This window comes from Arvicanthis niloticus, chromosome 20, assembly GCF_011762505.2.
Source record: "Arvicanthis niloticus isolate mArvNil1 chromosome 20, mArvNil1.pat.X, whole genome shotgun sequence".
NCBI lineage: Eukaryota > Metazoa > Chordata > Mammalia > Rodentia > Muridae > Arvicanthis > Arvicanthis niloticus.
The window spans coordinates 31,430,381-31,451,613 of record NC_047677.1 but is presented as its reverse complement, the minus strand read 5'-3'; the positions used below and the strand labels follow the sequence as shown (position 1 = coordinate 31,451,613).

The following is a 21,233-nucleotide window of genomic DNA, read 5'->3' as shown; positions in this document are numbered from 1 at the left end:
ATGTATGCTCTTTGGTGGCTCAGTCTTTGAGCCCTCCCAGGGGACTAGGTTAATTGACTCTGTTGGTCTTCCTGTGGAGTTTCTATCCCCTTAAGGGCCAATACCAGTGCTATTGAGGTCATCTTCAGAGAGTCCTATCCTGTACCAACAAGTTCAGGTACATTTCCCAGTTTCTTCTTTAGCATAGTTAGGCTATCAGGTCTCTTAACGTTTTTTAAGAATCTGTAAAATGACAATAGGTGATTGTTTGTAAATGTAAATCGAACAAAGTATTACATCTCCCACTCTAAGCTTCTTTGACAGCCTGACTCCCTTGGCTGTGAAATAAAGTATTTGCAGCATAGAAAAATACTTACAGAATATATTTTTAAAAATTAATCTAAATATTAAAAGGTTGAGGCTGGAGCAATGGAGCAGCAGTCAGAAGCACTTGCTCTTACAGAGGACCAGGGTTTCGTTCCTAGCAACCACATGTCTGCTCACAATTGTCTATAACTCCAAGTCTTGGGAGCACCAGACACCAACATAGTGCATATGCATACATGCAGGCAAAACAGTCATCTGTGTAACTGAAGTCCACATAAATACTCAAAACATATTAATTAAATTTGAGAAAGTTCAGAAAGCCAAAGCTCAGAAGCAAAGACATATTTCTCTTGTTCACATAAAGAGATTAATGACTATTACCCAGAAAAGTAGAGACTGAGGAGTAATACGCCAAGAAATAAGGACAATCCTTAGAGCAGACACATGGGCCTGATCAAACACTGGAAAAATAAATGCAAAAAGCAATACATACATACATATATACATACATACTTACATAAGTTTTTAAAGCTATACAAGATGTCAGTTATACTGACACAGAGATGAAGATCAGATATACATACAGTTCTTTATGCAAGGTCCTAGACTCCAGTATATTTAGATATTTAGGATCATTCAGGTTTTAAAAGGGCACAGATCATGTATAGCTCAGCATCTCTGTGATGTGTGAAGTAGCCCCTTGTTATTCACCAGACTCACACTTCAGTAGCCATTTTTTTCTTTTGCGAATTGGGGTGAAGATAGTACAATTAGCTTCAGAACATGTTGGTTTCATTTGTACTAGCCTACTAATTTTTAGAGAAGCTTCAGTGTTAGAAATTGTAGATTAGGAAATTTGGACTTTAGCACTATGAAGATCAATCACATCAAACAAATAAATCGTTTATTAAAATACAGGATAGTAATACATATGTTTACATATATTTAATACATACAGGATATAAGTCAATGAAAATGATAACTATAGTATAACTATTAAATTCTGTACTTAAAATATGTTTTATGTTCAAATGTCCTAACATGTAATTCATACATTAGACCAGATATTAAACTTTAAATGTTCAAATATTACGAATAACAGAGTGTATTCTCTGATAACAATGCAATCAAAGTGTGAAATAAGTTGAAAGCTACAATATAAAAAGAGACTACTGGAAATTTAAAATAGTAACACTAAACAACTTTAGAGCCACAGAAAAAAGTGCTAATGAAAAGACTGTCAGAATGTCTTTAGTTAGCATTCAATTAGCATTCTTACAGTCTGAGAGTAAGGATAAGAAAATGGCTGAAAGTGACAGGAAGGAGTACTTAGTATGAGAAGAGATGTGGGCGGGACTAGAGGGGTAGGGAGAGAGAACAAATCGGAAGACAGGGAATAAGACAAAGTAAGTTAGAGCTTCTCATTGGAAATAATTCATAGAGTAGACACAGTAAAGGCTGACGTAATTTAAAGATAATGAAAAAAATAGTGTCAACTGTTTTTGAAATTAAAAGTTACAAACAGCACATCACTAACTACTTAATTAAAGCAATATGCTATTAAATTCCATGCTCGAAAGTGAATGAGCTGGAGAGAGAAAACACACAGTACCTGTTATATAGAGACGTTCTGTTCAGCGGAATTGGCTGGGGATGGGACTCTGCTCTGGGATGTCCTATAGAGAGAATGCTGCTTGGCTGTGGGTGAACAGCTTTGCAGCCTTCACCTAGGGACTATGGGATATAAGAAAAGAGAGATAGATGTTCCCCTCCACATACACACAGTGTGGTTCAAGTAAAGCATGACGTGCTATTTCTATACCGTCAAGATTAGTACAAGTATTCTCAGTGTAGACAGTGACTTCCAAAGCAAGCACTAAGAATCCCAGATAAGTGCAATATGCAAGCATGTGTTAACTGAAATGTAGACACCTAACCATAAGTGATGCCTACTAATTTCTTGTTGGGGAAGGGGTAGGAGCACGGGGGTGAGGCTTGGGTGTGAATGAAAGGTGTTATAGACATGCATTAGCGTCATGCATGTCCATAAGAGATAGATGCATAAAAGAGTACATCCATTTCTTTTAATTAAAAATCAAATTTGTTGAGAACAATATTAAATATTCTCCTCCTATCTTTCCTTAGGCCCATGGAGTTGGCGATTTATTAATACTAATTAGCTATTCTCTAACACTGTGAGATCTGTCAAAGGAGCTTGAATCTGTTGTATAATTGCTAAAACTTATTTAAGAGCAGCTAGCTGTTCTAGGCCTTTTTATGATGGAAAATAGTGAATGCTAATTATGGTTTAAGAACTGAGCAGAATTATCCAAAAACTCTCAGCTTATCATTTTGTGTGCCTGGTGCAGTCTGAAGTCTTGCAAATACTCAGTGCATACTTTCTGATTTGGTGATCAATAAATTTTAAGAAAAAAAAATGTTACTGACAACTCAGGGTCTTCATTTATCAGATGATTGTGGGGTAGCATGGGTATCAATTTTGATTCACTACTTTCAGACCGGCTAGAGCAGAATCGATTTGATTAAAAGGCATGAATAAATCTTAATTTTGTTAAGATTTATACCTGTCGCATAATAAACACAGATAAATGGTTTGAGGAGCCAACAACCTGCATCGATTTGGATCTGGCGAAGTTAAATTCTAGCCCGAAATTAAATTTGTGGTGACATAGTGAATGTAACCCGAGAGTCTGACAGTATAGGTCAATCCCTGGCCAGCTGGGACAGCTTGGGCTGGAAGAGCATTCTAGTGGTGATCAATGGTTTGCTCAAGTGGATAATAATGGACATGTATTCATGGAGCTGAGAAAGTAAGGATTTGTTTTATATTCACTAAAAACTTTGCAGCCCTGGTGCTGCAGAGGTGGCTAAGATATTAAGAACAGTTACTATTTCTGCAGAGGACTTGGGTTGGGTTCCCAGCACCCACATGGCAGTTCATAGCTGCCTGTAACTCTAGTTTCAGCCTTCTTCTGGCCTCTGTGAACATTAAGCATACATACTGGGCACATACATACACACATCTATCCATCCATCCATACCATCCATCCATCCATCCATCCATCCACACACAGGCAAAATGGTTATGCATATAAAATACATTTTAATTGCAGCTTTAAGAATGGAAAATGTTAAACTGTATTAAATATTATTAGGTAACATGAGCACCTGGAACCCAGGTCATGGTTTACTGTTCTTTTTCTGTACCTGGAGCTAAATTGCAAAGGCCTGTTCCTAAGAAATTCTCTGTGGAAGAGGACAAAGAGATGGGAAAAAATTTTCACCCTTTTCTCTCTCTCTCTTTTTTCTAGTTTATTGTTTGTATGTTTTGCATTTCATGTCGTGTGCATGCAGCACTCATTCTAATACTTGAAAAGTAGAAAATGGGAAAGAAAGATATAAGTGCCTTGTCTTTGGAGGGGAGCTGTGACATTAGCTTTGAGATTTGTGAAGAGTATTTCGGAAGATCCTCTTGTGTTAGGAGGCCACTTCCTGCCTATGGTACATACCTTTTGTTCTTTCCTATAGGATATGATCTGTGCTCCTTCCTGCCTTTACCTCTCCTTGTTTTCCACTTGTCTTGTATTTTCTACTATACTCTGGGGATATGGTAACAATGCTGCAATGAACTCTTCAGAAATGCAGAATTTATCTTAGTATCATTAAGGGTGTCTACCTTTCATCTCAGGTACAAATGAGTTGACATCAATGAAAAAGTAGGACAATTTGGGTAATGACACCCAAGTAGTTACTTTAAGCTCTCGGAGCAACCTCCGAGATGAAGGGTTCACAAACAAAGCCTTTGGCTTCTACCCACCAGATGTGTTATGAGACATTAGCATAAAAGATCAAACAGCAACAATTCAGACATTAAGTGGGCAGGGCTCAGTATAGCTGATTATAAAGTCAGTTTTTGGCTTAATTTTCCCAATTTTATCCTTTGAGATTCAAATGTGTTATTTGAATTTGAAAAGTTGGTGTGTTGTACATTTTATCATGGGCAACAGTTTTCAATGACAGGGGTCATATAATAGAGCTAAGATATTTGACAGAGCTTGACTCTTAATTCCTACACGAAATGAGCCATTTCTGCAGGGATTCATATTTAACCTCTCAGAGAAAGTTGTAATTGTTTAGCAAGAAATGTAGCTTCAATTACTACATTGTCCCTAATAGACTCAGCTCTGAAAGTCCCCAGAGTCTGCTCCAGCCTTGAACTTCAGCTCAGCGGAATTCACTCAGCCTGGTTACCAGATGTCAACTTTCATATAGATTAGCCGTCTCCAACCACCTCAAGAAAATGACTATCAAAAAATGTGGCAAGGTCTCCAAGCAGCAAGGTTTTCCTGAAAGGTTGGATAATCAAAATGAAGCATGGGGCATTGTCAAGATATGTGTGGAGAATGTGAAAGTGGGAAAAATCAAGACCTCCTCAGGGTTGACATTTCTCCCTCCAGTTTCCTGGGAAACAGTTTAGGTAAGGTGGAACACAGTACCATGAGCTAGGTATGAGCGGATGCCTATAGAAGTACTGGCTTTCATTTTAAGTGATCTGTTAAGATGCAGGAACTAGAAGAAATGTTCCCGATGGCACTCTGGTCATACAGCTAGCCTTTCAAATACCACAGAACAACTCAAGGAAAGACCCACTTCTGCAGAGTTATCTATGCCCAACTCCCTACGGCTGGAGGATACTAGGACTTGGCTGTGTCGTCTTGGTTGAGTTGTATCTTAACACTGGTGATAAATTAGAATTGCAGATTGCTATTTCACTGAGTCTACTGACAGCCTATGGGAACATCACACTTTGCTCCTGTGAGTAAAAAGAAATAACTTGCATTGGATAGAGGAGATAAAATCCATATCTCAAATGCCATTGTGTATGGGAAGATTTGGCATTTAAAGAAATCTTCCTGCGTCTGTTGTTTACATCTGTATGTCCTGAAAGAGACTCAAGAGGGGTTTTGAACTGCTTCAGAGACTAGTGTGACTGGGTTAAACTGTACTCTGTGGCAGCTGCTTTCAATTGTGAGGTGTTATTGGATCACCAATATATCCATACATGAATGCACAGTGTTTGCCACACTGTCATTACAAAAGCAGGGACAACAGCTTTGGCTTTAGTCAAGTGCCAGGGGATGGGAGCAGAGAGATGGCTCAGTCTCTAAGCACAAGCAACTATGTTCAAATCCTCAGCACCCACCTGAGAAAACGAGACGTGGCAGTGTATGCTTATAACTAGAGTACTGTGAGAGTCAATGACAGAGGGGTCACTGGGGCTGCAGATCCAGTGAGAGATTGTGAATAGGATGGAGAGAAATAGAGTAGCATATCCAGGGTCTTCTGGCCTCTCACATCTGCACACACACATACACCACACATATTCAACTACACACACACACACACACACACACACACACACACACACACACACAGAGGCACAGTTCCATACAAACATCCACACAAATACTAGGCATTAGTTTGGGACTATTCTCAGCAGGCAACTATTCATATGACTCACAGACATCAATCCTTAAATTTCCATTTCAGTAGCTGGCTGGCACAGAGTCATGTGAAGAACCATAAACCAGATTCAGAGAGATACAGAGTGGTTTTTGCTCGTAATCAGAATTGAATTCTGAATTATATACATGTATGTAAATACACATATATCCATGCACATGGCATGAAACTAGAATGAGAATCATGAGAGAGGAGAAAATGATCTTAGGGGGATAATAGAACATACATGATAAAACAGAAGTAAACTGGAATCATAATAGCTCAGTGGGTAGCACATACTTGCTTCTTAGCATGAGGGCCTGAGTTTAACCCCCAGAACCAATGTAAAAGTGTTGGGTGTAATAGAAAATATCTGTAATCTTAGTTCTCCACAGGCAGAGACCAGTTGTCTTATTTTGGGTTTTATTGCTGTGGACAGACACTATGACCAAAGGGACTGGCTTGCAGGTTCAGTTCATCAAGACAGGAGCATGATGGCATCCAAGAAGACATGGACTGGAGGAGCTGAGAGTTCTACATCTTTATCTGAAGGCTGCTAGAAGACTGGCTTCCAGGGAGCTAGGAAAAATATTTTAAAGCCACACCCACAATGACATACTTCCTCCAACAAGGCCACACCTGATCCAACAAGGCCACACCTCCTAACAGTGGCATTCCGGGGAACCAACCATATTCAAACGATCATACCAGTAAATCCCTGGGGTTTACTGAATGGCTATCTAACAAAACTGTTGATCTCCCAGTCAAAGGACCATGTCTCAAGGGAGGATTCATTCTGAGGATGACACAATACTTTATTCTCTGGTGTTCATATTCACCTGCACATAGGCACCTGGACTCATATATTTGCACCTGAACACAGGCAACTGCACTCCCATACTTGCACCTGCACACAGGCACCTGCAGTCACATATATGCATCTGCACGTAGGCACTTTCATGTGCATACCTCCCTGCACACCCACTTAAAAAAAAAAAAAGAAAGAAGCAAAGAATAACTAACATGGAAGAAGGAGGGGAACCAACCAGAGGAAACCAAAAGACATCTGGGAGGGGTTGGGGGAGAAGGAAGAAGGACGTGGGAAAGAATAAAGTCCAAAGGCATAACTATGGAAATGTTATTTGTATGCTAATCTGAAATATTGTTTAAAATGAGAAATAAAAACAATTCCATTTCAGGATTCCCCCTTTTTCTTTACTGTTGTTCTTATCAAGTGTGCTGCCTGCAATTTCTATGCTGAAATAATGGCCTCGGGATGTAAGGGCGCATTTGTCCATTGGAAACACTGGCTACCCAGCAAACAATTGGTGTGACTCTCAAAGTAAAAAGAACAGTCCTTGATCTGTCCCAAAAGCAGGCTGGAGAATTTAATTATGTTCCTTCTAATTCTAATTCTAAAAATGACTTTTAGAGAGGAAAGTGTTCTTTCCCTCTTTTAAAATGTGCAGAGTGAGATTCATTTTTTTAATTTCTTTATTAAATAATTTCTTTATTTAAAATTCTTATTTTAATATTCTAAATATTTTATTTACTTACATTTCAAATGTTATCCCCTTTCCCCATCCCCCCCCAACACCCCCTACCCCTTCTCCCCTCCTCCTGCTTCTATGAGGGTTTGCCTCTACCCACCCACCCACAGAATGATATTTAATAGCCTTGTTTGTAAGCGACTGTTTAAACTGAACTTCAAGAGTGGATAGCTTGAATGTTATCTCTGTTAAGCTCCATGGTGCTTCTTATGCTGATATTAAGATTACAGAGGGCGGTAATATCAGAGAAATGCTGCAAAGAATTTAGTCTGTCAATGTTTATCTTTCCACTTCCTCCTACCTAGTTTACAGGAAAAGAAAGAAGTCATTTTTATGGCAACTGTAGACCAGTGGCTAACATAGGATTCGTTTGTTACGTTGATACATATAATTATTTGAGAGCCTAAAGTGTCTAACACAAAACTGAATATTATCCCAAACCCCACATCACAACAGACTTTCAGTCTGTTACTCACACAACTTTAGACGTGTTTCCAGATGAGAAAAATAAAGGTTTAGAATAGTTGTCTAATTCTTTTCTTGCCACAGCTAGTTATCTGTGAAATCTTGCCATTTTCATTTAATTTTGCTCACTTGTTAATTCAGCCCCTTGTATTATTTGATCAGATCTTGCGTCAAATCATTTGTATTCATTTTGCATCGGGTTATTGCTGTGTCTCTTGATCACTTTCACATGCTACTACTGGCTAATTCAATTGGGATTGATGGAAGCAGCCACCCAAGATTACCACCTAATATGTCACTCATAACATAAAAGAATAGACCTGTTTTTCTTTACATGCTTTTTTTTTTTTTTTTTTTTTTTTTAGAAGAATGGATAATAACAGAAAAAAAAAAAAAAAAGCTGTTTTCTTGGGTAAGAAGTCCAGTGCCCATGATTGGAAAGAATAGATCTTGGGGAACTGATTTTGGCACACAGTGGTGGCCTCTCCTGGGAATTTTGAATTGCTCTACTTCTCTATACATAAATAATATATTAGAAGAAACCCTGACTAGAATGAAGTTGTTTAGGAAAGGCATGGGAGTTGATTAATTGATTGGTGCTTCTCAGCCCAATTCTTACTGTAAATGCCACATTGCCTCAATTAGATTGGTAATCTGAGATCATAAGTTATTAATGACTTCATAAAGCTTAATGAATATAGATTTTTGTCCTGATTGAGATGCAACTTCTTAATTAATTTACTATACTGGGACTGGGTTGTCCCAAAAGGACCTAGAATGTTATCTCCACTTCTCTTCAATCATTACCGAACATGGAATTTGAGTTGTGGAGACCTGTAACATTTCTCTTGCATGTGCTCTCCCATATCAGAGGTGGTTTGTATCCTTCTATCCCATAGAGTCAGGTCAGATGGCTTCAGACTACAGCTTGTTAATGCTTTCTCTCTCCCAGGTCACCAAATCTCCCAAAGGTTTCTTCTCATCCTCAGGTATTAAAATGTTGTGAAATCCCAAAGTGATTTTGCACCTGACCTTCCCATCAGATCACCAAGTATATATTCTAAATTTCTCTTTCCCCAGCTGTGAGACTTTGTGCTAATCACCTCATTTGAGTTGCCTTTTAGTACCTATAAAATGAAACTAATGGTAACAACTGTTTCACAGGTTTTCTGTCAGTCTACAATAATCTAATGGGTGGTAAGAACTTAAGACAGTTCTTGCCATATCATAAATTATCAGTGGACACACAGTGGTCATCAGCATAATTATTATAATATGTTGGGGACCGCACTAGCCCCAAGTTGGGGTGGCCAAAAAATGTCTCGGCCTGAGCAAAATGTTGAGGCCCAGGCCGACCCACGTTTGGGCAGCCACTGTATCCCGGCCCAAGCTGCTGCTTCGGTCTTCAGGTCGGGGGTTCAGCAAGAGCGAGGGTGAGGCCAGATTTTACCTAATGTCTGATGTGTATGAATCTCTCTCTCTCGTCTGATGTCTCCCTAATGTCTTCTCTCTGCTGTGTCTCTCTAATGTCTGAGATTCGTCTCTGATGATCCCTTGTATTCTCTGATCTCCGTCTATATTCTCTGATCTCTGGTTCTGTCTTCTATAGTCTGACTAATGTCTTCTATCGTCTCAATTCTGATCTGTTCTGTCTCTGCCTTTTATATGTCTCACTTCTAAGCCACGCCTCTAAGTTACACCTTTAATCATGCCCTTAGGTCTTGTCTCTAACTCTGATCTCTATACTTCTAAGTATACTATTAAGTCACACACCTTTAATCTCACACACCTTTAATCTCAAGGTATCTAAACCAAGATTATCCGAGTGTTCTCAGCTGTTGTAGGCTATTGTAATTTAAATCTCATGTCAGGGTATATGGCTCAAGATGGCTGCAAAGCTGATAGCCGCTTTCTGCTAAAAGTCGGCCCCCAACAATAATATATAATATGTAATATAACATATAATATTATTTGTATTGTTATATTCAATATAATCAAAATATATATTATAATATGATATATATTATTAAATACTAATTTATTATGTAATATGTAAAAAATATGTAATATATAGTGTAAAACATAATATATATATGAAATAATGATATATAGTTCATTACATAATAGTATAATAATATAATCATAATATATTATATATTATACATAATGCATAATATATGGATTATTGTGTTTACTACTTAGGTGTTAAATTACTTTTTAAAAGATTTCTGTTTTCAAATTTTTTCCTGAGACTTTTAATAATAAACTATAACATTTTTTGAAGTCAGGAGAGAAAGGAAAAGGATAGGAGAGGGAGAGAGAGAGGGAGAGAAAGAGAGAGAGAGAGAGAGAGAGAGAGAGAGAGAGAAAGAGAGAGAGAAGAGGTATTTGATGAGACCAAGAAAAAATTGAAATATCCAATTACAAAATAAATGGATTATCAAAGTTAAAAATAAAACATAGAGATGGAAAATGAACTTGAGCAGAAAGACAGACCTTAGAGAAATCAGTAACACTGTCTTCTTCAAGGTTAGCTACAGTAACACTAACACTATAAGTCACTAACTCATGTTAGTGCTAAGGTAAGCAATACTCAGTTTGTAACTTGGTAATTATATGGACAGGTTAAGTTTGTAGTCCCACAGTGATGGTATTCAATTAAAATTCGTAAAGTTAAGGTTGCAGGGCTTATTTGTCCATGCAGCATTGGCAGAAGGCAGCATATACTTGAGAAGTCTGGAGGACATCTTTCTTAATTTACTATGAAAAGCTGAAATGGCCCTTAGCTCAACCCTGGGTCTCGCAATTCTTCCTGCAGTCTTTGGGATTAGCTTTGCCACACCCACAATGTGAACCCAGAGTCAAAATGATCTAAGAAAAAGATTCCATTCTTCAGAGTTGAGGAATTCTTAAAAAGCCAATCAAATCATAAAATGCACCACTGAAGAAAAGTGTAGCGCACAGCCTCGCCGACAAGGAGCACGCCACACTCAGGATTCTTCTGACAGCATTTATTGAACAGCTCTTCAAGATGGAGAAAAGAGGAAGGACTCCGAGCTCAGAAAGCCCGCTGCTTAAATAGAGCTTCGGGAGATGTGCAGATCCCTCATTGGCTCAAATCTTTCATCCAATTGTCATACTCGGTTTTCGCGCCATGCGCAGGCACATTCTCAAGTAAAGCTTCCGTGAAGAACCAGGAAGCAGAAGCCTGCGCCATCTTTTAATGGCAAATGCGGCTCCTCACAGAAAAGAATGAAGGATGCTAAGGCAAACAATAAACAATATTAAAAATAAAATCAGTCCATAAAGTAGATCAAGAGTGTGAACAGGTAGAGGCAAAAGAGGCTTTCGGGAGATTGTGGTGAGGTAGTGTCAGAGGATGGTGACTGGGAAGTACCGAGCTGAACCCTGTGGTTAAGGAACTTGTGGATTCCTGTACAACATGGGGAGACTACAGTCACCAGTCATGCATCCAAAATCAAGGGAAGAGCTCCCAAGCCAACAGAAAGGGACTCCTAATCTGCCATCCACCAATTTACAGCAGCTCTGTGAAAAGAACCCAGGAAACAATTCGGCCCTTAAAACTGTTGGGGAAAGCAGTTCTTTCCATGAAATCAGTGGACCAAAGCCAGGGCCTAGTGAGCAATCTCTTCATGGATGGAAGGAAGTATGTGAGGAATACCAGCATTCTGTCCATAACATCAAGTGGAAAATTGACCACTTCCTGGAACTCCAGTTGTTAACAGTTTTTGACTTGAGTTGTGATGTTGAATATCAATGTAGACCAAATCAAGAAACAGGCTGAAAATCTCTCCAATATATTTGATGAACAACAAAAGCTTTCCCACAATTTCAAGGTATTCGTAAGCAGAAAATAGAATAATTTAAGAAGTTATAAGATCGATACTTGGAGAATCTATAGGCTATTAAGAGTTGTTTCCAGAAAGCTATGGTTGAAGAAGCCAGAACACGAGTTGACATCTTGGAGAGGAAACTTACTACAGAGCCTGCTCATGTAAAGCAGCAGGAAATAAAGGCTGGCGTTCAATCATCTCTTCTCTCCCTGTTATTTTCATGACACCTTGAAGAAAGAAGCCCAACCACCATAACAAGATTTCACGATACAATTACTCTTGTGAATCTGTGGTGACATGAGACATGAAGACTGCAATTGAAATGATAGTAGCTTCCTTGTTCACATCTGTAAGGTATCAGAAAACCTTTACTGAGGATGTTTTGTTTGTCAAATTGTGCATCTAGTATCTGATCACCAGTGGTATACAAGCTCTCCAGTCCAGTTAAAGCTCATGTCCTGTGATCTCCTGTATATATACCATGGGAAATCTTTACTTGGAAATAGTTGATTTAATAAACATGAAATTGTTTCAGACAAAAGGAGTGCAAATAGCTAATTTTGCCATGAAAAATAAAAAAAAAAAAGAACCAACAACAGTGAATTGGACCCAGTTTATAACAAGATCATTGAAAAGAGATGCAAGAACTTTGACTAAGATAGACCCCAGAGAGAATTAATCAAAATTAGAAATGAAGACAAAATATGAAATAAGTGGATGGGTAATAATTAAAATTATTACTGTTATCTGGGGAGATGACTTAGTTGGTAAAGTAGTTGCCTTCTAAGTAGGGTGTGACAGCACCTCCTTCTGACGAAAGCCCTGAGGAGACAGCAGATCCCTGGAGCTCACTGGTCAGCTTCATCTAAAGATCTTGTTGATTTAGATGGTCTGGATTACCTGGTGTCCTCCATCCTCTCTGACCCTTAAACCTTTTGGCTCCCTCTTCCACATGGTTCTCTGAGCCCAGAGGGGAGAGATTTGATAGAGACTCCCATGTTGGGCTGAGTGTTTCTAGGTCTCTCATTCTGTGCATATTGTCTGGCCGTGGGTCTCTATAGTTGTTCCCATCTGCTACAGGAGGAAACTTCCCTGAAGATGGCTGAGCAAGACCTCTAATCTATGAGTCAAGAAAAATGCCATTAGGAACCATTTTACTGCTACTTTCTTTTAGTAGAACAGTAGTGTTTGGTTTCTCCCTGGTCCCTGAGCTATCTTGTCTCATGTTCTTGGTTACACAAGCAGTGTTGGGTATGGATTCCATCTCACGGGAGTGGGCCTTAGGACACATCATATATTGATTCGTTACTCCCACAAGCTTTGTACCACCATTGAGCTAGCATACGTTGCAGACAGGACCTGTTGTAGGTAGAAGAGTTGTAGCTGGGTTGGTGTTTACATTTCCCTTTCGGTAGTGTGCGTTGTCCATTTCAGTGCTAAGAACACTAGTCAGTAGGGATGATGGCTCTATGTAGGCAACATCTCCACTTCTCCATGTTTAATCAGTTGTATGGGTGTTGTCTTCAACAATAGGCTCTTAATGTAAGCTTTTACAGAGCCTGAGTTGTCTGGGAGTTCCCATTGGTCCTCTTTGGCTAACAAGTCAATTAGATGTAACCAGTTTCTGGTATTGAACCCTTCATTTTGGCGACAAGATATGTCCAGCTGGGGTTCTATCTTCCCCCATTATTTGGTGATTCCATTTAGAATGTTTTCATATATGTATATATTTTAGAAAGCTTCTACTGTATTAGGTTTCTATACTTCCCCTTAGATGGCCCCTAATTTTAGCTATTTCTCCATATTCCCTCCCTCCTTCCCCCTCTTCACACCTTCTCCCCACTTGATTGTCCTATTCCAGTCCCCTACCCCATCTATCCATAACTATTTTCTTGCCCTTTTCATGTGAGGTCTGTCTCCCACTAGTCCCTTACTCCACATCTAACTTCTCTGGTTCTATAGATTGTAGCTAATATCCACACATAAGCAGATGTATACCGTATTGGTCTTTTGAGATCTGGGTTACCTCACTCAGGATGATTTTTTTTTCTATTGCCATCTATTTGTCTGAAAATTTCATGGTGTCATTTGTTTGGTTAACATTTGTGTAGACATACCACATTTTCTTTATCCATTCATCTGTTGAGGGACATTGAGGGTGTTTCCATTTTCAGGCTATTATAAATAGAACAGCAATAAACATGGTTGAGCAAGTGTCTCTGTGGTAGGATGAACTGTCCTTTGGGTACATGCCCAAGGGTGATGTAGCTGAATCTTGAGGTAGATCGATTTCTGTCTTCCCAAAGAATCTCTATACTGATTTCTGTAGTGGCTATACAAATTCACACTCCCACCAGCAACTCGGGAATGTTCCTCTACGTTCACATGGTTGCTGGCATGAACTGTCATTTATTCTGTTGAGTTTAGCTATTATGAAAAGTGTAAGATTAAATCTCAAAGTAGTTGGGATTTGCATTTTTCTGATGATTAAGGATGCTGAACATTTCTTTAAGTATTCTCAGCCATTTGAGACTCAACTTTTGAAAATTCTGTTTAAATTTATATCACATTTTTAATTTGGTTATTTGTTTTCTTGATATGTAGTGTTTGAGTTCTTTACATATTTGGGATGTTAACTTGTATCAGATGTGTAGTGGTTAAAATTCTTTTTCTATTCGTAGGTTGCCTCTTTGTCTGAATGATGGTGTCCTTTGCCAGATAGACACTATTTTTGTTCTATAGGGGTCTCATTTATTGTTAATCTCAGTGTCTGTGCTGTGTTCAGAAATATTCAGAATAAATAAATGTTCAGAAATTATTCAATAAATGTCCAGAAAATATTTTTCCTGTGTTACTGAGGTCAAGGCTACTCTCCACTTTGTCTTCTGTCAGGTTCAGTGTACCTGAACTTAAGTTGAGGGCTTTCATCTACTTGGACTTGAGTTTTGGGCAGGGTGATCATCATTATGGATCTGTTTGGATTCTTCTACATGCAGCTGTCCAGAGTGACCAAAACCATGTTGATGATGCTATCTTCTTCCCCCTAGTGTGTTTCTGGTTTCTTTATCAAAAGATCATATCCATATGTGTGTATATTTATGTCTGGATTTTCTTTTTAAATTTTTTTTGCATGCTTTTTTTATTGGATATTTTATTTACATTTCAGTTGTCATCCCCTTTCCCAATTTCCCCTCCCTAGAAAACCCTATCCCATACCCCCTTCTCCTTTTTGCTTTTATACAATTTTTTAATGTTAACCAATTGCTTTATAAATTTGGTAATGTTCAATATCAATCAGAAGTGTAACCTAATACCCAACCTAGATATATCAACTATCTTTGACTGGCAGAGACATGTGAACATCTGCCTTCATGTCTGGTCCCCCTCTCTCCTTCTCTCTTATCACCTGGCTCCTCCTCTCCTTACTCCTCCCACCTTAGCTCCTCCTACATATCAACCTTCCTGTTAAAATAAAACTTTTCTCTTAAAATACAGTTAGAGCATAACTATACTAATTTATGTCAGTAAGGTGCAAGATAGACCTAATACCCAGTCCATCATTTTGTTGACTAAGCAGAACCTCTGTCATCTCTCCTAAATAAAAGACTTAGTTCTGAACCTGGCTTTTTTTTTTTTCTTGACTTGAGAATGAATGTCAGCTGAAAACCATCCTCTCAAATCTTTTCTCTCAAAGTAAATAGCAAGGATTGGCTATGAGACTATAAGTTTTCAACCCCATCAGAAATCCAGAATGACTGAGTTAACTGAGATTATGGGAAACACAAAGCATAGCTTCTAAAACATAGCCAATTTATAGAGACCTCTGAACACCTGGACAGTCCCTATACTACAGAACGTTGGAGCATCCGATCTTCAGCCTTCTGGCCCAGGATTTTCTATTTGGTTTCATTGATCAATGCATCTCATTTTTGTGCCAATACCATGCTGTATTTATTACCAGAGCTCTGTACTACAAATGGGGATGGTGATACCTCAAGTAGTTATTTTATTATTCAGAATTGTTTTAGTTATCATGGAGTGTGTGTGTGTGTGTTTAAATATGATTCTTAAAATTGTTCTTTCAAAATCTGTAAAGAATTATGTTGGGATTTTAAATGGAATTACATCAAATCTGTAGATTTTTTTTAGGACTTTTTTTTTTTATGGTATTACTCCCACTGATTCATGAACATGGGAGATCAATCTAGCTTCTGAAATCTTCTTCATTTTTTTCTTCAATATCTTAATGTTTTTAATCACACAGGCCTACAACTTGCTTGATTAGAGTCATCCTAACATTTTATATTATTTAAAGCTACTTTGAAAAGCGTTGTTTCCCTGATTTCTTTATCAGTCTATTCTGTTTTTAATAACAGATAAAACTTGTATTGTATCTTCTTATGTTAATCGCCAAATCTATCTTTTCTTCTGCCTGCCTTCTATATCACAGGCCATAAGAGGGTGTCTGCCCTGCTAATTATTAAGACCATGTGATTAGCACATTAAGTAATTGTGGAATGACCGAAACTTAAGAGAGAAAATACAGGTTCCTCCAAGACTGTAGGACAGTTATTAGATAGTTCAAGACTTAGATATTAGTATCAACTCCAAAGACTGTAGTTACCATTTTTAACAACCTCCCACCCCAAACTTCACCTCTTATATTTTATGGGTGTTTTGCCTGCATGTATGCGGAGATAATGCATGATTGTGAGCTACCATGTGTGTTCTGTGACTCAAACCTAGGTTTTCTAGAAAAAAACAGCAAGTGATCTTAACCACTGATCACTCTCTCCATCCTCCTGCCTCATCAGCATTTGACGTTTGGTTGTCCTCTGAGTTTTAGGCAACCTCAAGATTGTTGGACTCTTCTTGCATACTGAGGGAAGGTATCAATGTAAGTGCCAGTTTTGTTCTAGTGGGAAAGACATAATCTTTCCTATCTATAGTTATCTTTGTTTTTCATGGTTGTTAAAACGTATTTTATTTGCTGAACTTCCCAGGAATGGCAAAAGAAATATTTTATTCACATCTAATGAGGCTACAATTTTGTAACTTTTATAGGTTTATAAGACAAAAAATATGCTGTACTAATATACCTCTCCTCATGTTTAAAGATTACAATCAAAGGTAAGCCTATTTGTGAGTTTCTCTAGGAATTAAAAAAGTACCTGTTAGACATTACATTTATATGTTATTTATCCTTTACAGGAAGTAAAGAAATGAATTTATTTTCTAAGGGAATTCAGCTAATACACCAAAGTCTATTGAGGCCAATTATTCTAGCTCTGTAGGGCAATAATATAATTCAGTAAGACACAGTTATCTGTATATATTTGCCATAACTCTAGAAATTTCGATTGAATGTCTATCTGTTCTTTTATTCACATTTTTGGATCCATTTAAATTGTCTCAGATCACATGCAAAATTAGGAAAAGAACAAATTATACATATAGAATTTTTAATATACATTCTAGTGTTTTATACACACACACACACACACACACACACACACACACACACAAAATTGAATTTGCAATCATCTGCCCCTTTCAAGGTCTATTTTACCTGTTCATCATGGAAAACATCTTTATTTTTAACGTGTTACTTAGACTGTCATATAGGCTAGTAGTCACTTCTTCTTATTTATAATTAGCACAGTAAAACAAGACTTAACATTACTATTTGAAGAAATGTCCAGATCACATTGTCTACAGCGTTTTAGCAAGTGCTATGCTTTGTCTCTGAAATGTCCTCTAAGACCTTACTGAAGGGTTAGTCTCCAGTGAATACGCTTAGAGATGGGACCTTGTTGAATGGATGGATGATAAGGGTGTTGATGTTTTCAATGGGTTAATCCATTGATGGGGTCATAATTTTAGGGGTTATTGGGAAGTGAGGAAAAGAGATTGTTGTATACTTGCATGGCTCCAGGGATTGGCCTCATCAGAACAGCGAAGGAATGAGAAAAGGATAGAAAGACACATGGTGCACATGTACAGAAAATCTGGGATCAGGTGCTCTTGGCTTTGTAATGGAGAAGTGTCAACACCCTGGAAGCTTTGCGTGTGTATATGTGTATGTGTGTGTATACATGTGTATATGTGTATGTGTGTATGTATATATATATATATATATATATATATATATATATATATATATTGGATATATTGGATATATTGGATAAAGAGGTAATATTATTGCATACAGCTGAATGAGGCAGTAAAGCTTTTACATATGGATAAACCAGGAGGCAGGGTTATTTTATACAGGTGAGCAAAGAGCTAGGTTGAGCTAATCCTACAGAGGGAGCAGTATCTGTAGGAGATCAATCTTCAGGCAATAAATGTCTGTGGGAAGAAAGATATGGTAGATATTTTATGACGTACTCTCAGCATCTACCCATGGACCAGAGGAAGGTTTTTCCCTCCCTCTGAGCCTTATCCAGGAAAAGCTTTGGCATGACCAAGCTCATATCAACAATACACACTCAGTACTTTGCTAATTTACTACAAGAGACAGAAGCTAGTTGAAGGGAGTAGGGGCTGTGTACTCTGTCTCTTTCATTGTCTCCATCTCTGCTTCTTCTCTCACACCTACTACTCTCCTGTATTCCATAAGAGAAATTCTTCTGCTTCACCACATCCCCCAACAAACTACCTTAGTGAAGTTCTGTCTTGTTTCAGGCTTAGTACAACAGAGTCAGATGAACATGAACTTAACCCTCTGAAAGCTTAAATGATTCTTTCCTTCTCTCATTTGTGTCACAGTCGAAAGGTGACAGAGGAGCAAATGATATTTATCAGGAATGTCCATGGAGTCTCCAGGGGGCACAGAATTGGAATCATCTGATTATATGGAATGAAGGCAAAACCCTCTGGACCATTCTGATTTGCATCACTGGTTAGACTCCGTTCATGAAACTTAATTTCCAATCTGTCATTTAAGCCACCCAAGTGTTCTCAGTAACAGTGATCCATTCTTCCCCAGAAGCTGGCCCTTTTATTCTGTGGGCGGCTGTGATTGCTAGAGGACATTTCCTTAGACACAGCTGAAATGTGCCCCTTTCCTCGTATCCCTGTCTTCAGTGGTCTCCCAGGGATGGTTATAGAACAGAAAAATGACAGCTTTCTATTAAAGTTCAGGGTGGGTCTCTGGATTTGCATCCATGATTACAGGCGTGAGTCATCATTTCTCTAATTCTCAAGATTATATTTATCAGCAAAATATAAATGAAGACACATTTTTTTTTAATTTTTAAAAATGTATTTTAACAAATGTTCACATCCATGCAAACATATGGAGGTCAGAGGATAGAAGGAAGGAGAGAATTGACTCCTTGAGACCAGGAGATCAAAATCAAGTTGTTGGGCTTTGTTGCAAATACCTTTACTCTCTAAGCCACCTTACAAGTCACACAATGGGGTTTTAGTGGCTGTAGATGTCACTGTGAGAACCTGGAGAACATACTGTATTAGAGGTAAGGAAAGACTTTGTATGAGGTTTGTGGGAAGCCCCTGTCCAACAAGATTCTAGAACGAGGTCTTTCTGTGGTGAAAGATTACATTTCTATCAACAGTTCCTGTTACTAGGCACTGGTAATGTTGGAATGTTTGACAGAGGGGCACCAAGAGAACAGATAGTCAGAACTATCCATCAAGAAGTAGATTTTGTGTTGCTTTCTATTTAGAAAGTTTAATGGGTCAAGGATGAGTTATAGAGAGGTGACATTGGTAGCGCTGATGTTAGCATAGAAGGTGCTAACATACTCTTCATAGCACTAATGTTCTATTGGCTCAAGCTTATGGTAGATTAACCATTACTGTGTAGATTATACTACCTTGCTTTTATTTTTGTTATTTTTGAAATAGATATCAGGTCTCACTCTGTGAGTGTACTATATACAGGAAATTCCCCTTCTATGTGATTTATGTAGCAGATTTTTAATCAGTGTGAATGTCTGGATTTCTATTTTAAAAATTTTCTGTTATTTTTATTTTATATGTATGGGATGCTTTTCCTGCATGCTTGTCTGTGCACCATCTGTGTACAATGGCCTTGAAGGTCAGAAGAGGACACAGGTTCCTCAGGGACTTGAGGTACTGATCATTGGTTGTTGCCATGTGGGTGCTGGGAATTGAATCTATGTCCTCTGGAAGAGTAGCCAGTACTCTTAGCCACAGAGTCATATCTCCAAACCCATTAAAATCCTGTTTTATTCAATGAGTTGTGATTTATGTCCTGAATTGCCCCAGTAGGGTTGAGTTTAACATAGGCTCTATTTTTTTGATGTATTTTCATCTTTCAATATATAAGACACTAATGATTGAACATTATAATGCTTCTGGGGTATGTCTGTGTGGTGCTGGCCAATGCTTTGATTCATCAATATTTCTGCAAGAATTCTTAGTTTTATAGTGGAAGAAAGAAAGAGAGAAATTAGAACTCAATATCTGGCAGCTTGCTATGCTCCCTGTCCTTTCTAGGTTTGTATTTGTCTGTGCTTAAGAAAATACATATTAAGAAATGATGACTTTATACCTGAACATCCAATTTTAATCTGTAAATCTAGAGTTCACACCAAATATTTTCCTTTCCATGGTTATACATCCCTTTTCTAATCAGCACAAAACTTAGTTTTTAATGCCTGTAAGCTTTCCTTATTCGATCTGTCTTGGTATTGGTTTACACATTCTTACATATGCCTCGTTATGACAGCTGCCTTCTAACTCCCCAGAGCACCATGGAGTGCTGCTGATGCCATTTCCTCTCATTGGTCTGTGAATGAGGGACAGAATGCTCGCTCACATTTGTGTTTCTATTTAGGTTTTGGGGAGGGATTTCCCCACATTTGTATTTCAAATTGCTTATTAGAATACCTTATATTCAGGAATAATGCACATGTATATCCAAATACATATATGCTTTCAATAAAATCGATAGATAAAGGCCATGGATTTGAAAGAGAGCAGGTCTCTGTGTATGGGAAGATTAGAAAGGAGGGAAAGGAAAAATGTCATTAAGATACAATCTCAAAAATAAACAAGTCAAGGAAAATGAAAACAAACCTAAGCAGCAATAAATCTGCCTAAGTCTCTTAATAATAACAGAAATTTTGCATATATATATGTACACATGTAAATATTAATATGTGTTGGAATACACACCCACACCTACTGGCAGAGGAAGCCCCTTTCTTCTGGGGTATTCACACAGTGGCAATTCCTTGGTAGGCTCTGGAGAAGCAAGTGTATTTTGGATTACACACACACACAAACACACACACACATACATATATATTGAAGATGATAATATTGAAATGCTTTTATTTTTCTTTTGTCTTTTAAGGTGCTTAAATTATAAAATACAGTTTAAAGGCATTATCTCTGGTCTTCCATTCTCATCTCTGTTCATTCCTCCCTTCCTCTGCTCTCTTCCCTGGGATGGGTGAGGCTCCAGGAAGTCTACAAGGGTGACTGTAGCTGAGACTCCTAGCAGTGGGGAATATGGATCCTGAAGTGGCCACCTCCTGTA

The 21,233-nt window shown here is 38.1% G+C and overlaps 1 long non-coding RNA gene and 1 pseudogene across 1 annotated transcript in view; both read left to right on the top strand.

Annotated features, from left to right (window-relative positions):
* Window positions 1–21,233, top strand: part of LOC143435276 (uncharacterized) — a 209,633-nt gene that overhangs the window by 41,439 nt on the left and 146,961 nt on the right. The gene's annotated exons all lie outside the window — the stretch shown is intronic.
* LOC117724241 (uncharacterized) lies at window positions 4,628–11,922 on the top strand (annotated as a pseudogene).